The 12586-nt window shown below is 39.6% G+C and overlaps 1 protein-coding gene and 1 non-coding gene across 9 annotated transcripts in view; one reads left to right on the top strand and one right to left on the bottom strand.

The window, feature by feature from the left end:
* Nucleotides 1–12586, top strand: part of RALGAPA1 (Ral GTPase activating protein catalytic subunit alpha 1) — a 258926-nt gene that overhangs the window by 167783 nt on the left and 78557 nt on the right. The gene's annotated exons all lie outside the window — the stretch shown is intronic.
* On the bottom strand, nucleotides 9622–9728 carry LOC111750238 (U6 spliceosomal RNA). The gene has a single exon (XR_002785391.1). It is a non-coding gene; the product is annotated as a U6 spliceosomal RNA (small nuclear RNA).

Genomic DNA, 12586 nt, shown 5'->3' with positions numbered 1-12586 from the left:
CTTATACAATATTTGTCCTTTTGCCTCTGACTCATTTCGCTCAGCATAATGTCTTCCAGATTCCTCCATGTTATGAAATGTTTCAGAGATTCGTCACTGTTCTTTATGGGTGCGTAGTATTCCATTGTGTGAATATACCACAATTTATTTACCCATTCATCCATTGACGGACATCTTGGTTGCTTCCAGCTTTTTGCTATTGTAAACAGAGCTGCAATAAACATGGGTGTGCATATGTCTGTTTGTGTGAAGGCTCTTCTATCTCTAGGGTATATTCCGAGGAGTGGGATTTCTGGGTTGTATGGTAGTTCTATTTCTAACTGTTTAAGATAACGCCAGATGGATTTCCAAAGTGGTTGTACCATTTTACAATCCCACCAGCAGTGTATGAGAGTTCCAATCTCTCCGCAGCCTCTCCAACATTTATTATTTTGTGTTTTTTGGATTAATGCCAGTCTAGTTGGTGTGAGATGGAATCTCATCTTAGTTTTAATTTGCATTTCTCTAATGGCTAATGATCGAGAGCATTTTCTCATGTATCTGTTAGCTGCCTGAATATCTTCTTTAGTGAAATGTGTGTTCATATCCTTTGCCCACTTCTTGATTGGGTTGCTTGTCTTTTTGTGGTTGAGTTTTGCCAGAATCATGTAGATTTTAGAGATCAGGCGCTGGTCTGAGATGTCATAGCTGAATATTCTTTCCCAGTCTGTAGGTGGTCTTTTTCCTCTTTTGGAGAAGTCTTTAGATGAGCATAGGTGTTTGATTTTTAGGAGCTCCCAGTTATCTGGTTTCTCTTCATCATTTTTGGTAATGTTTTGTATTCTGTTTATGCCCTGTATTAGGGCTCCTAAGGTTGTCCCTATTTTTTCTTCCATGATCTTTATCGTTTTAGTCTTTATGTTTAGGTCTTTGATCCACTTGGAGTTAGTTTTTGTGCATGGTGTGAGGTATGGGTCCTGTTTCATTCTTTTGCAAATGGATATCCAGTTATGCCAGCACCATTTGTTAAAAAGACTATCATTTCCCCAATTGACTGACACTGGTCCTTTGTCAAATATCAGCTGCTCATACATGGATGGATTTATATCTGGGTTCTCAATTCTGTTCCATTGGTCTATGTGCCTGTTGTTGTACCAGTACCAGGCTGTTTTGACTACTGTAGCTGTATAATAGGTTCTGAAATCAGGTAGAGTGAGGCCTCCCACTTTCTTCTTCTTTTTCAGTAATGCTTTGCTTATCCGGGGGTTCTTTCCCTTCCATATGAAATTAGTGATTTGTTTCTCTATCGCCTTAAAATATGACATTGGTATCTGGATTGGAAGTGCGTTATATGTACAGATGGCTTTTGGTAGAATAGACATTTTTACTATGTTAAGTCTTCCTATCCATGAGCAGGGTATGTTCTTCCACTTAAGTATGTCCTTTTGAATTATCTTGTAGCAGAGTTTTATAGTTTTCTTTGTATAGGTCTTTCACATCCTTGGTAAGATTTATTCCTAAGTATTTTATCTTCTTGGGGGCTACTGTGAATGGTATTGATTTGGTTATTTCCTCTTCGGTGTTCTTTTTGTTGATGTAGAGGAATCCAAGTGATTTTTGTATGTTTATTTTATAACCTGAAACTCTTCCAAACTCTTCTATTAGTTTCAGTAGTTTTCTGGAGGGTTCCTTAGGGTTTTCCATGTATACGATCATGTCATCTGCAAATAGTGATAGCTTTACTTCCTCCTTGCCAATCTGGATACCCTTTATTTCTTTGTCTAGCCTAATTGCCCTGGCTAGGACTTCAAGTACAATGTTGAATAAGAGTGGTGATAAAGGGCATCCTTGTCTGGTTCCTGTTCTCAGGGGAAATGCTTTCAGGTTCTCTCCATTTAGAGTGATATTGGCTGTTGGCTTTGCATAGATGCCCTTTATTATGTTGACGAATTTTCCATTAATTCCTATTTTGGTAAGAGTTTTTATCATAAATGGGTGTTGAACTTTGTCAAATGCCTTTTCTGCATCTATTGATAAGATCATGTGGTTTTTATCTTTTGTTTTATTTATGTGATGGATTACATTAATGGTTTTTCTGATATTAAACCAGCCTTGCATACCAGGTATAAATCCCACTTGATCAGGGTGAATTATTTTTTTGATGTGTTGTTGGATTCTATTGGCTAGAATTTTGTTGAGGATTTTTGCATCTATGTTCATGAGGGATATAGGTCTAAAATTTTCTTTTTTTGTAATGTCTTTACCTAGTTTTGGTATCAGGGAGATGGTAGCTTCATAGAATGAGTTGGGTAGTATTCCGTCTTGTTCTGTGCTTTGAAATACCTTCAGTAGTAGTGGTGTTAAGTCTTCTCTGAAGGTTTGGTAGAACTCTGCAGTGAAGCCGTCTGGGCCAGGACTTTTTTTTGTTGGAAGTTTTTTGATTACCGTTTCAATCTCTTTTTTTGTTATGGGTCTATTTGGTTGTTCTACTTCTGAATGTGTTAGTTTAGGTAGGTAGTATTTTTCGAAGAATTTATCCATTTCTTCTAGGTTTTCAAATTTGTTAGAGTACAATTTTTCACAGTAATCTGATATGATTCTTTTAATTTCATTTGGCTCTGTTGTGATGTGGTCCTTCTCGTTTCTTATTCAGGTTATTTGTTTCCTTTCCTGTTTTTCTTTAGTCAGTCTAGCCAATGGTTTATCAATTTTGTTAATTTTTTCAAAGAACCAGCTTTTGGCTTTGTTAATTTTTTCAATTGTTTTTCTGTTCTCTAATTCATTTAGTTCAGCTCTAATTTTTATTATTTGTTTTCTTCTGGTGCCTGATGGTTTCTTTTGTTGCTCACTTTCTGTTTGTTCAAGTTGTTGGGACAGTTCTCTGATTTTGGCTCTTTCTTCTTTTTGTATGTGTGCATTTATCGATATAAATTGGCCTCTGAGCACTGCTTTTGCTGTGTCCCAGAGGTTTTGATAGGAAGTATTTTCATTCTTGTTGCTTTCTAAGAATTTCCTTATTCCCTCCTTGATGTCTTCTATAACCCAGTCTTTTTTCAGGAGGGTATTGTTCATTTTCCAAGTATTTGATTTCTTTTCCCTAGTTTTTCTGTTATTGATTTCTAGCTTCATTGCCTTGTGGTCTGAGAAGATGCTTTGTAATATTTCGATGTTTTGGATTCTACCAAGATTTGTTTTGTGACCTAATATGTGGTCTATTCTAGAGAATGTTCCGTGTACACTAGAAAAAAAAGTATATTTTGCAGCAGTTGGGTGGAGAGTTCTGTATAAGTCTATGAGGTCAAGTTGGTTGATTGTTGTAAGTAGGCCTTCTGTGTCTCTATTGAGCTTCTTACTGGATGTCCTGTCCTTCTCCGAAAGTGGTGTGTTTGAAGTCTCCTACTATTAATGTGGAGGTGTCTATTTCGCTTTTCAATTCTGTTAAAATTTGATTTATGTATCTTGCAGCCCTGTCATTGGGTGCGTAAATATTTAATATGGTTATATCTTCCTGATCAATTGTCCCTTTTATCATTATATAGTGTCCTTCTTTATCCTTTGTGGCGGATTTAAGTCTAAAGTCTATTTTGTCAGAAATTAATATTGCTATTCCTCTTCTTTTTTGCTTATTATTTGCTTGATATATTTTTTTCCATCCTTTGAGTTTTAGTTTGTTTGTGTCTCTAAGTCTAAGGTGTGTCTCTTGTAGGCAGCATATAGATGGATCGTGTTTCTTTATCCAGTCCGTGACTCTCTGTCTCTTTATTGGTGCATTTAGTCCATTTACATTCAGCGTAATTATAGATAAATAAGTTTTTAGTGCTGTCATTTTGATGCCTTTTCATGTGTGTTGTTGGCCTTTTCATTTTTCCACATACTTTTTTGTGCTGAGACGTTTTTCTTAGTAGATTGTGAGATCCTCATTTTCATAATGTTTAACTTTATGTTTGTTGAGTCGTTACGTTTTTCTTGAGTTATGGAATTGATATTCCCTTTTGTGGTTACCTTATTATTTACCCCTATTTTTCTAAGTAAAAGCCTAACTTGTATCGTTCTATATCGCCTTGTATCACTCTCCATCTGGCAGTTCAGTGCCTCCTATATTTAGTCCCTCTTTTTGATTATTGTGATCGTTTATCTATTGATTACCATGATTTCCTGTTATGTGTATTATTTTGTTTATTTATTTTTTAGAATTAATCTTTGTTTTTTTGCTTTCCCTATTCGAGTTGCGTTGATATCAGGATGTTCTGTTTTGTGACCTTGTATTGTGCTGGTACCTGATATTATTGGTCATCAGGGCAAACAATCTCCTTAAGCATTTCTTGCAGTCTTGGTTTAGTTTTTGCAAATTCTCTAAACTTGTGTTTATCTGTAAATATCTTAATTTCTCCTTCATATTTCAGAGAGAGTTTTGCTGGATATATGATCCTTGGTTGGCAGTTTTTCTCCTTCAGTGCTCTGTATACGTCGTCCCATTCCCTTCTTGCTTGCATGGTTTCTGCTGAGTAGTCTGAGCTTATTCTTATTGATTCTCCCTTGAAGGAAACCTTTCTTTTCTCCCTGGCTGCTTTTAAAATTTTCTGTTTGTCTTTGGTTTTGGCAAGTTTGATGATAATATGTCTTGGTGTTTTTCTTTTTGGATCAATCTTAAATGGGGTTCGATGAGCATCTTGGATAGATATCCTTTTGTCTTTCATGATGTCAGGGAAGTTTTGTGTCAGGAGTTCTTCAACTATTTTCTCTGTGTTTTCTGTCCCCCCTCCCTGTTCTGGGACTCCAATCACTCACAAGTTATCCTTCTTGATAGAGTCCCACATGATTATTAGGGTTTCTTCATTTTTTTAAATTCTTTTATCTGATTTTTTTTCAGCTATGTTGGAGTTGATTCCCTGGTCCTCCAGAAGTCCCAGTCTACATTCTAATTGCTTGAGTCTGCTCCTCTGACTTTCTATTGCATTGTCTAATTCTGTAATTTTATTGTTAATCTTTTGGATTTCTACATGCTGTCTCTCTATGGATTCTTGCAACTTATTAATTTTTCCACTATGTTCTTGAATAACCTTTTTGTGTTCTTCAACAGCTTTATCAGTGTGTTCCTTGGCTTTTTCTGCAGTTATCCTAATTTCATTTGTGATATCTTTAAGCATTCTGTAAATTAATTTTTTATATTCTGTATCTGATAATTCCAGGATTTTATCTTCATTTGGGAAAGATTTTGATTCTTTTGTTTGGGGGGTTGGAGAAGCTGTCATGGTGTGTTTCTTTATGTGGTTTGATATGGACTGCTGTCTCCGAGCCATCACTGGGAAACTAGATTTTCCAGGTAATCAGCTAAAAAAAAATGCAGTCAGATCCCTATCCGAATTCTCCTTCTGGCTCAGGGTATTCAGATGTTAATGGAGCCGCCTGGGGAGGGTGGGGGAGGGATCAGAAAGCTAGGCGTGTAGCACCACAGAATATAGAGCTGATCCCCGCGTTCATGCTGCGCCCCCGTCCGCCAGAATTCCGGCAGGACGGCTCCCCGGCTGGGACGCTACTCTCCCTGCTCCAAGATCAGTCACTTCCTCCCGGGGATTTCTCCCTCCTGTGCGCCGCACCGCTGGCGCGAACTGAGTGGGCGTGGCCCTCACGAACAGCTGGGCCCGCCTCCGGGGTCTATTTAGGGGAATGCGCTCACACCCCGCCCGCTCTCGCCAAGATCCCAGCAGGACGGCTCCCCAGCTGGGACGCTGCTCTCCCCACTCCAAGATCAGTCACTTCCTCCCGGGGATTTCTCCTTCCGGTGCGCCGCACCGCTTGCGCGAACTGAGTGTGCGTGGCCCTCACGAACAGCTGGGCTCGCCCCCAGGGTCTATTCAGGGGAATGCGCTCACACCCCGCCCGCTCTTGCGAAGATCCCAGCGGGACGGCTCCCCGGCTGGGACGCTGCTTTCCCCGCTCCGAGACCAGTCACTTCCTCCCAGGGATTTCTCCCTCCGGTACGCCGCACCGCTCGCGCGAACTGGGTGGACGTGGCCCTCACGAACGTCTGGGCGCCCCCCCCGGGGTCACTTTAGGGAAATATAGGTGATCCCCATGCTCGCGCCTTGCCCGCCTCCCGCCAAACTCCCGGCGGGACGGCTCCCCGGCTGGGACACTGCTCTCCCCGCTCCAAGATCAGTCACTGCCTCCCGGGTGTTTCTCCCACCAGCTGCGCCGCTACGCCGCCCGCGCCAACCAGCTAGACTTCCTCCCGGGATGGGTTCGTGGTGGGGGGGGTAGGGCTGGGCCCCTTGTCTGTGCCGTCTGCCCCCCTGGCTCTGCCCCAGCCTGGGCTCCGAAGGTCACCTGCCTGGTACGCTGGCTCTTAGTTCTGAAAACGATCGCTGTCTGCCCGTATTTGTTCTCCGTCTCTAAGTCTGTGTTTGTTGTTCAGAGTTCGTAGATTGTTATATATGTGATCGATTCACTTGTTTTTCCGAGTCTTTGTTGCAAGAGGGATCCGCGGTAGCGTCCACCTAGTCCGCCATCTTGGCCCCCTCTAGAATGTATTCTTAAGAGTGAGATTGCTGGATCGCATGGTATTTCTATTTCTAGCTCTTGAAGGAAGCACCATTTTCCAAAGTGGTTGTACTATTTTACATTCCCACCAGCAGTGCATTAGAGTCCCAGTCTCCTTGTAACCTCTCCAGTGTTTATTATTTTGTGCTTTGTGGATTAGTGCCAACATTGTTGGGATGAGGTGGTATCTCGTTTGATTTGCATTTCTCTAAAGGCTAATGATGGCTAGCATTTCCTCATGTATCTGTTGGCCGCCTGAATGTCTTCTTTGGTGAAGTGTCTGCTCATGTGCTTTGACCAATTTTTAATTGAATTGTTTGTATTTTTGTTGTTGAGGTGTTGAAGTTTTCTATAACTTTTAGAGATTAGTCCTTTGGCAGATAGGTCATTGCCAAATTTTTTTTCCCAGTGTGTAGGTACACTTTACTGTTTTGGAGAGGTCTTTTGATGGACATAAGTGTTTAATTTTTAGGAAGCCCCAGTCGTTTAGTTTATCTTCTGCTGTTTGTCCATTTTAGTTATGCTTGATATTGTCTATTTATGCCATAAATTAGGACCCCCAGGTTTACCCCTGTTTTTTCTTTCATGATCTTTATAGTTTCAGGTTTTACGTTTAGGTCTTTGATCCATTTTGAGTTACTTTTTATATATGGTGTGATGTGTGAATCCTGTTTAATTTTTCTGCAAATAGATATCCAGTTGTTACTTTACCATTTGCTGAAGAGACTTTCTCTTCCCCATTTAATGGATTTTGGCTGTTTGTCGAAGATCAGATGCCCATATGTGGGTGGATTTTCTATGGGGTTCTCAGTTCTGTTTCATTGATCTATGTGTCTATCATTATACCAGTACCAGGCTGTTTTGACTGCCACGGTTATATAATAGGTTCTGAGACTGGGAAGTGTGAGGCCTCCTAGTTTGTTCCTCTTCTTCAGTAGTGCTTCACTTATCTGGTTTCTTTTTCCTTTCCATATAAAGTCGGTGATTAGTGTTTCCATCTCTTTAAGGAATGTTGATGGAATCTGAATCGGGATTGCATTGTATCTATAGAGGGGTTTGAGTAGTGTTGACATTTTTACAATGTTACATCTTCCTGTCTATGAGCATGGTGTGTTCTTCCATTTATGTAGGTCTCTTTTGGTTTCTCGCAGTAGTATTTCGTAGTTTTCTTTGTATAAGTCTTTTACATCCCTGATAGGTTTATTCCTAAGTATTTTATCTTTTGGGAGCTTTGTAAATGGTATTGTTTTCCTGATTTCCTTTTTGGAGCTCTCTTTGTTAGTGTAGAGGAATCTGATTTTTCCTTGTTGGTCTTATACCCTGCCACTTTGCTGAATCCTTTTAGTAGTTTCAGTAGCTTTCTTGTAGACTCTCTGGAATTTTCTGTGTATAGGATTATATCATCTGCAAATAGGGTAGTTTTACCTCTTCCTTACCAATTTGGATGCCTTTTATTTCCCTTTCCTGTCTTATTACTCTGGCTAGGACTTCCCTTACGATATTGAATAAGAGTGGGTGATAAAGACCATCCTGAATACATCCATAGTATTCTGTTGTTATCCTGTCCCGTTCTTGTTATCAAAAGTGAGTGCTTTCAGTCTCTCTCCATAGAGAATAATGTTGGCCATTGGTTTCGTACGTATACCGTTAATTATGTTGAGGAATTTCATTTCTGTTCCTATTTTGCTGAGAGCTTTTATCAGGAATAGGTGTTGGATTTTTTCAAATGCCTTTTCTGCATCAATTGATATGATCTATATGTGGTCCTTTTACTTTATTTTATTAATGTGATATATTACGTTGATTGATTTTCTAATGTTGAACCATCTTTGCATCCTTGCATACCTGGTATGAATCCCACTTGCTCATGATGTTTTTGACATAGTGTTGGAATCTGTTGGCTAGATTTTGTTAAGAATTTTTGTGTCTATGTTCATGAAGGGATACTGGTCTATAATTTTCTTTTTTTAGTGGTATCTTTGCTTGCGTTTGGTATCAGGGTTATGCTTGCTTCATAGAATGAATTTGGGGATATTCCAGCCTTTTCTGTGTTCTGGAATAGTTTGAGTAGAATTGTCGGCTCTTCTCCAAATGCGTGGTAGAATTCTCCAGTGAAGCCGTCTTGGCCAGGGCTCTTTTTTGCTGGGCCTTTTTTTTTTAGCAACCTCTTCAATTTTCTTTGTTTGTTATGGGCCTGTTCTAAGTTTCTACCTCAGTTCGTGTTAGTTTAGGTTGTGTGTTTCTAGAAATTTGTCCATTTCTTCCTAGGTTTTTTAATTTGTTGTAATACAGTTCTTAATAGTATTCTGTTATTATTCTTTTTATTTCATTTGGTTCTGTTGTAACATCACCCATCTCATTTCCTATTTGTGTTATTTGCATCTTCTCCTTCTTTTCCCTTGTCAATTTGGCCAGTGGTTTGTCAGTTTTATTAATCCTTTCAAAGAACAGACTTCTAATCTGGTTGAGTCTTTCTGTTTCATTTATTTCTGTTGTAATCTCTATTATTTCCTTTCTTCTGGTGACTGTGGGCTTTTTTTTCTTTTTTGCTGCGCTTTTTCTACTTACTGAAGTTGTAGGGTTAAGGTGTTGATTTTGACTCTTCCTTTTTGATGTCTGCATTTATTGCCATGAACTGACCTCTGAGCACTAACTGTATTTGCTGTGTCCCCAAGATTTTGGTATGTTGTGTTTTCATTCTCATAGATACTAGGAGTTTTTTATTTCTTCTCTTACCGTGTGGTATTTAAGTAGGGTGTTATCTGGTTTCCATGTATTTGATTTTTTTCCTTGTTTTTCCTGTTACTGGTTTCTAATTTTATAGCATTGTGATCTGAGAAGATGCTTTGTATATCGGTGTTTTTTAATTTATCGAGGCTTGCTTTGTGGCCTAACATATGTTCCATTCTGGAGAATGATCCGTGTGCACGGGAAAAGAACGTGTACTGTGCTGTTGTTGGGTGGAGTGTTTTGTATATGCCTATGGTGGATTGTGTGTTTAGATCTTGTATATCTTTTTTGAGTTTCTTTTTTTTTTTAATGTGGTTTAAGTGAAAGTTTACAGTTCAAGTCAGTTTCTCGTACAAAAACTTACACACACACAAAAATATGGAATGCTTCATGAATTTGAGTGTCATCCTTGCACTGGGGCCATGCCAATCTTCTCTGTATCATTCCAATTTTACTATATGTGCTGCCAAAGTGAGCACTTGAGTTTCTTTATAGTTGTCCTGTCCTTCATCAAAAATGGTGCATTAAAGTCTTCTACTCTTACTGTGGAGTTGTTTTTCTTTTCAATTATGTTAAAGTTTGTTTTATGTATTTTGGAGCTCTTTCTTTGGGTGTGTAGATATTTATTATGGTTTTGTCCTCTTATTGGATTGATTGTTTAGTCATTATATGTGTTTCCTTGTCTCTTATGCTAGTTTTTTTCCTTAAAGCCTGTATCATCAGAGATTAATATTGCCACTCCTGCTTTTTTTGGTTACGATTTGCTTTGATGTATTTTTTCCATCCTTTGATTTTTAGCTTATTTTTATCTTTGTGTCTAAAGCATGTCTCTTGTAGGCAACATATTGAATGGTCATGTTTTCTTATCCATCCTGCCATTTTCTCCCTCTGACTGGTGTGTTTAGTCCATTCACATTCAGTATAGTTATCGATAAAACAAACCAAACCCACTGCCGTCAAGTCGATTCCGACTCATAGTGATCCTATAGTTATCAATAGGTATACATTTACTGCTGTTATTTTGTTGTGCTTTTTTGTTTGTTTGTTCGTGGTGCTGATGATTTCTTTGTTTCATATACTTTTTCTGTGCTGAGTTCTTTTTGTTTATAAATTTTCGTTTCTTTCATTGCTGTTGATTCTGTTTTTACAGAGTCTTTATGGATTTCTTCTTTTTTATTTTCTTGAGAAGGTTTATTAATTTTCTTTATGGTTACCCTGAAATTTACTTTTGTCTTCCTAAGTTTAAAACAGTCTGTTCTTTGCTGATACGACCTTAACTTCCTCTCCATATGGAAGTTCTGTAACAACACCATTTATTCATTCTTTTTGCTTTGAAGATGTCATCATTTATGAATTGACATCTCTGGTTTCCTATTTTCAGTCTTGTAGTTTTATTTTATTTTTGAAAATTTTTTATCTAGGTTGGTTTCTGAATAATGTTGTGTGTCTTAATATCAGGTTGTTGTCTGACATTGTTCTTTATCTGAAGGACTTCCTTTAGTATTTCTTGTAAAGTTGGTCTGGTTTTTACAAATTCCCTCAATTTCCATTTATCTGGAATTGTCCTGATTTCACCATCATATTTGAGTGACAGTTTTGCAGGATATATATTTCTTGGTTGGCAATTTTTCTTTCAGTGTTTTATATATATCATCCCATTGCCTTCTTGGCTTGCCTGCCTGTTTTCTACTGAGAAATCAAATCTTAGTCTTACTGGTTCCCCTTTGTAGGTAACATTTCGTTTTTCTTGAGCTCCTCTCACGGTTCTTTCTTTGTCTTTGGTTTTGGAAAGTTTGATTATAATATGTCTTAGTGGTTTTCTTTTCAGGTCTTTCCTATTTGGGGCTTGTTGTGCTTCTTAGATGGATATCTCTTCTTCTTTCATGATATTAGGCAAATTTTCTGCCAGCAAATCTTCAAAAAATTTTTTCGTGCTTTTTGTGTGTGTGTGTGTGTGTGTCTCCTACTGTTCTGGAATTCCAATCACATGGAAATTATTCCTCTTGGTAGTGCCCCACATAACTCTTAGGCTTTCTTCATTTTTTTTCTGTTTGTTCTTCTAACAGATTGGTATCAAGGGATTTGTCCTCTATTTTGCTGATTCTGTTTTCCATTGATTAAATTCTAATCCTTTGTCCTTCCAATGCATTATATATTCTGAAATTTTAGTTATAAGCTTCTGGATTTCTAGTTGCTGTTTTTCTGAGTTTTCTAATTGTCTATTTTGTCATTTTGTTCTTATATTGTTTTCCTGAGTTGTTCTAGAGTTTCATCTATGTTTCCCTTGATTTTGTCATTGTTTTTGTTGATTTCTTGGACAGCCCTATGTGTGTCTTTTGAATTCCTTAGTAGGTAGTTCCATTACCATTTCTTCCCCAGAGAGGTTTCCTCGCTCTATATTTTGGTCATTTACTGGAACCATCATGACCTGTTTCTTTACGTGATTTTATATTGTCTGTTGTTTCTGAGATATTAGGGTGTTATTATATTTATTTATTTTATGTTTGCTGTGTGCTGCTTTTTTGTTAGGTTTTGTTTTGATGTGTCCAGGTAGGCAGGACGAGCGTGCTACTGTAGTCGCTACTCTGATTGCACTAGAGCACTTGCCACCTGTCTCCGGGTCGATGGGGTAATGGCTGGGTGTATGAGCTTAGGTCTCTGTTCGCTGGTCTTGTTGGGGCGGTTGAGGGCATGTTTGATGGACACTGGCTGCCATCTGTCCTTGGTCCAGTGGTACAAAAGCAGGCAGTGGCACTCCATGAGTGTGTGCGGCAGCAGGTGTGGTCGGTGTGACTGGCTAGTGGGGGCACAGTCACCGCCTTCCACTAGGTGGGGGAGGTGCATGGCGGATGGGTGGGTGCACAGTTGCGTTCCTGCTGCCTCTTGCACTGAGGTGGGGGGTACGAGTGGCAGGCTGTTGTGTGTGCAGTCATGCGCTTGCTGCCTCTTGTTGGGCGGAGGGGGAAGAGGGTGAACGGAGGGAGGGAGTGGCAGGCAGGTACACGTGAGGTCATGCTGCTGCTGTCTCTGTCCTGGTGGGGAGAAAGAAAAGTGGGGAGGGAGCGGTGGCCATACGTGCGTGTGGTTATCCTGCGACCACCTCTCACCAGACCAAGTAAGGTACGGGCCACAGGTATGTATGTGTGCACAGTTGCCACCCTTCGCCAGGTGGCGGGGAAGGGAGGTGAGCGGCAGGTGGGTGGGTGGGTGAACAGCTGTGTCGCCTCCGCCTCTCACCAGGCGGGGGAAGAGAGTAGTAAGCAGTGCATGTGCGATTGCTCGCTGCTGCCACCTCTCACCAGACGAGAAGAGGTGGATGGGAGCTCAGCTGGGTCAG

The sequence above is a fragment of the Loxodonta africana genome, chromosome 10 (assembly GCF_030014295.1).
Source record: "Loxodonta africana isolate mLoxAfr1 chromosome 10, mLoxAfr1.hap2, whole genome shotgun sequence".
Taxonomy (NCBI): domain Eukaryota; kingdom Metazoa; phylum Chordata; class Mammalia; order Proboscidea; family Elephantidae; genus Loxodonta; species Loxodonta africana.
This window is presented reverse-complemented; position numbering and strand designations above follow the sequence as displayed.